The 5,000-nt window shown below is 29.4% G+C and overlaps 1 pseudogene; it reads left to right on the forward strand.

Moving 5' to 3' along the window:
• Positions 1–5,000, forward strand: part of LOC137628784 (anoctamin-10-like) — a 114,892-nt pseudogene that overhangs the window by 72,885 nt on the left and 37,007 nt on the right.

A 5,000-nucleotide genomic window follows, 5' to 3' on the forward strand; every position in this document is an offset into this window, starting at 1 on the left:
TCTAATTTCCCTTCCACTTGTTTTGTTAAATTTTATATAGGTTATATTTGTTTTTTCCTTGTTTCCTTTCCCCACTGGGCTAATTTTCTTGTTGGAGCCCCTGGGCTGATAGCAATCCTGCTTTTTCCAACTAGGGTCGTAGCTTAGCACCTAATAATAATAATAATAATTTGTTTTTTTAAGCAAAAATATTCCATAGTTTTTATTATAATTATTATTATTGTTATTATTATTATTATTATTATTATTATTATTATTATTATTATTATTATTATTATTAAAATTACTAGCTGAGCTATAAACCTATCTTGAACAGCAGGGTGCTATAAGCCCACGGACTCCAACGGGAAAAAAAATAGCGCACTGAGGAAAGGAAGTAAATAAAGTACAAGAGAAGTAATGAACAATTAAGATATTTTGATTCTAAATGTTTTTCATGTGGAACATGCTGATATAAATCTCTTTTTATAGCTTATCTTTTGGTTCTAGTATAGTCCGGCTCAAACCTGCCTCGCTGTTAAAATTTCGTTCTGAATGTAATGTTGAACAGGCTAACATAAGTCTCGTTTTATACTTTATATATGAAAGATCGATTTTAATTTTGTTACTACTCTTTAAATATTTTATTTTAATTGTTTGTTACTTCCCTTGTACTTTAAGTATTTCCTTATTTCCTTTTCTCACTGGGCTATTTTTCCCTGTTGGAGCCCTTGGGCTTATATCATCCGGCTTTTCCAGCTATGGTTGTCGCTTATCTAATAATAATAATGATAATAATAATAATAATAATAATTCTAGACTTTGAAACCTGCCTCGTTGCTCCATTTTAAACTCAGTGCACTTATTGTCTTAAGGCAAGAGCCTGTCCTGCGTATACCCCATTAATGCAAACTATTCACTGGCGTACAGAAATAATGGAATTAAATATCCTTCATTATAGGTTTCTGAACTGGCAAGATGCACAGATATAGGTAAAAAAAAAAAAAAAAAAAAAAAAAAAAACCACGAGAAGCTGATGCACCTGTTAAGGTTTCCTTAAATGAAGAGTAATTTTTAACATTGTAAAATCTTTCAATGAGAGGCCGCTGGAATTGGTAACCTTATCTTTTCTTTATTTGAAGAACACTTCATGATATTTAAATAAGGAAATTAAAGATCATATTAAATGAAATCTCACAAAAAGAAGGCAGTTGGGACTGGCAATCATTTAATAATTAATCTAGAATATAAATGAAGAAATCCAAATAAAGAATTAGGATTAGTGATTAGGGCTGGATTATAAAAGATTGGAAGATTATGATTAAATATATCATTTTTACGAAAGGTTAAGACTAAGCGGTGTTGCCACGTTGACCATCCCACCGTTCTGTCTTGAATCCAATGCTACCATAAATATGGATAGGATGTGGCAGCGCTTGCATCGTCGTTCAACCATAATAGGATATCTTACAAAATTATTATTTTTTGGTGGCATGAAATTGTAAAAGCAGTAATTAGGAGTCACAAAATCAATGGTCATTTTGGTCTATTAAAAGAGTTGACTTGTTGCTCAAAAAGCGTTTCGCCTAATTGCGCGTCTGGGTACACGTTTTTATGATTCTTGTTTAATTGAGATTTTTTATTCTGAGAATATGACTGACTCTCTCTCTCTCTCTCTCTCTCTCTCTCTCTCTCTCTCGTCTTGTGCATAGTAAATATATATATATATATATATATATAAATATATGCATATATACACACATATATTTATATATATATATATATATATATACATATATATATATATATATATATACATACATACATATACATATACATATACACACACACACAACACACATATATATATATATATATATACATATATATATATATATATATATACATATGTGTGTATGTGTGTGTGTATTTGTGTTTCCTCTGTTACTCTGATAATCTTCGTTAATAATTGCTAATAATGTAAGGTCATTACCACCAGCAACCTTTTATTATTAGTAAAAATTTCAGCAATGGCATATCTCTGCAAATTATATTTTCACAAATGACCTTGATGTTAATTAAAATGTTATTTTCACCATGATGTTAATTAACATGTTATTTTCACTATGATGTTAATTAAAACGTTATTTTCGCCAAGATGTTAACATGTTTATTTTCACCATGATGTTAATTAAAACGTTATTTTCGCCATGATGTTTACATGTTGTTTTCACAATGATGTTAATTAAAACGCTATTTTCGCCAAGATGTTAACATGTTATTTTCACCATGATGTTAATTAAAACGTTATTTTCACCATGATGTTAATTAAACGTTATTTTCGCCATGATGTTAATTAATGTGTTATTTTCTTTATATTTTATTTCCTTGACTGTCCTTAATAACCTTCACCAAATCAACCATTATTTTACCATGATTTTAATTTTCTATTAGTTACAATCTATTACTTCTACAATGGATTACAATTTGTTTTTTCTCTTATCTTACTTTTGAGATAGTTTTATTGCCCATAAATCTTTGTTAATGAATATTAAATATAGGATTTATTTCATATTAATTTTTTCCACGCATCTTTTTTTTTGCATTTCCTTGCAATGAATAAATATTTTATCTTTTTCAAATTAATTTTTTATACGTAGGTTTTACAATTTTTTGTAATGAGTAAATCTTTGTTCAAATTTTTTGTGTTTTTTTTTTTTCAAGATTATTCTGCAAAGCAGTTTTGGCATTTTTTTTTTCTTTTTCTTTTTGCAATAGATAAATCTTTGTTAAATATTTTTTTTTATATATTAATTTTTTATCATGAAATTTTTGGCAAAGTTTATGCAATGAATGTATCTTTGTTGAAGATTTTTTTTTCAGGTTCAATTTTGTACGAATCATTTTCTCAGAAAAATCTCTTAATATGATTTATTATTATTATTATTATTATTATTATTTTTTTTTTTTTTTTTTATTATCATAGTCATTACTATTATTAGATTATTATTATTATTAATTATTATTATTATAACCTAAGCTACAACCCTAATTGGAAAATCAGGATACTATAAGCCCTGAGGCTCCAACCTTGAAAAATACCCCAATGAGGAAAGTAAACAAGGAAACAAATAAACTACCATACTGCAACAATTTTTTCATTTTTTTTTTTTTTTTTTTTTGCAAAGGATAGGTACTGCACTTTTAGTGCAAAACCCTCACTTTAGTTGCACGCAATAATAATATTCAGCTAAATTTTCCTGTTATTGTTTTTTTATAGAAAACCACCGCACGCAGTATGAGTATGATTGGCACCGAGTGAGCAAATTGGTGGTCTTCGAATTTGTTAATAATTTCTCGTCTCTCTTCTATAATTGCATTCTACATCCAGGATATGGATATGCTGTGCTCGGTAAGTGGTTGTTGTTATTATTATTATTAGTAGTAGTAGTAGTAGTAGTAGTAGTAGTAGTAGTAGTAGTATTATTATTATTATTATTATTATTATTATTACTTGCTAGTAATATATGTGATATATTTGATTTGTAATGTATATATTTATTGAAATATACAGTATGTATGTATGTATATATATATATATATATTTATATATATATATATATGTATATATATATATTATAAACATACGTATTTATGTACTTAATGTATATATCCATTATCTATGTTATTATTTATCATTTCTTTATTATTTAGTTTATTTCCTTTGGTATATACATATCTATATATAATATATATATATTATATATATGTATATATATATTTATATACACACATCTATAAATATCCACATAAATTCATGACGAGTCGATATATTTTTCTCGTTCTTTTCCTGCTATTTTTTATTATATTAATAAACTCTTCTCTTCCCCGTCCGCCCTTCTCCTGTCTCCAGCAAGTGGCCACAATGCTGAACGTTACACAGATGATCAATCATTTCCAGGAAGCTCTACTGCCCTACGTGGTCAAGAAGACCTACAATCAGGTAAAGGAACATTCTCTCTCTCTCTCTCTCTCTCTCTCTCTCTCTCTTTCTTTCTCTCTCTCTCTCTCTCTCTCTCTCTCTCTCATTTTCTTTAACTGGGATTTGATTATCTTTTTCAATTGGGATCTCTCTCTCTCTCTCTCTCTCTCTCTCTCTCTCTGTACTGGAATTTAGCTCTCATTTTCTTTAACTGGGATTTGATTATATTTTTCAACTGGATTTCCCCCCCCCTCTCTCTCTCTCTCTCTCTCTCTCTCTCCCCCCTTTTCTTTAACTGGGATTTGATTATATTTTTCAACTGGGAATTCCCCCCCTCTCTCTCTCTCTCTCTCTCCTCTCTCTCTCTCTCTCTCATTTTCTTTAACTGGGATTTGATTATATTTTTCAACTGGGATTCCCCCCCCCCTCTCTCTCTCTCTCTCTCTCTCTCTCTCTCTCTCTCTCTCCTGAGTATAGTTGTGCAGGTTTAATACTAAACGTGATGATGATGTTGATGCGGTTTTGGTGATGTCAAATGCAGGTAAGTCTCTCTCTCTTCTCTCTCTCTCTCTCTCTCTCTCCATGTGCAAGATCCTTCTGTCGTAGTCCTCTGTGTTATCTGTGGGTTTAATATATATGTGTAATGCATCATTGTATATCAATACATCTTACTCTTTGTGCATTGATTATACAATTTGTGTATTAATTACATTACTTTGCCGTTTATATCTTTAATTATATTTTCATATATATCTCCTATCTTCGTAAATCCCATTTTCAGTATTTGAAAGACCAAAGTGAGCCCCTTCGTTATGTAATACTAACTATTGTTCTTATATTCAAGTTATTTCTGTTCTTGTTATTAATCTGTTACTGCCACGTTATGTTTTATTGATACAGCGGCAACCCTTTGGATATTTAACATTTTTCCTGCTATTTTCTTTCTTTTTTTCGGATATTGTTGTTTTCTGTAAGATGGATCGTATTGTGCATCGTTGTCTTGTCTGTCGGAAAGATATATGAGAAATTTAATTTTGGA

This window comes from Palaemon carinicauda, chromosome 36, assembly GCF_036898095.1.
Source record: "Palaemon carinicauda isolate YSFRI2023 chromosome 36, ASM3689809v2, whole genome shotgun sequence".
In the NCBI taxonomy this organism is placed as follows: Eukaryota; Metazoa; Arthropoda; class Malacostraca; order Decapoda; family Palaemonidae; genus Palaemon; species Palaemon carinicauda.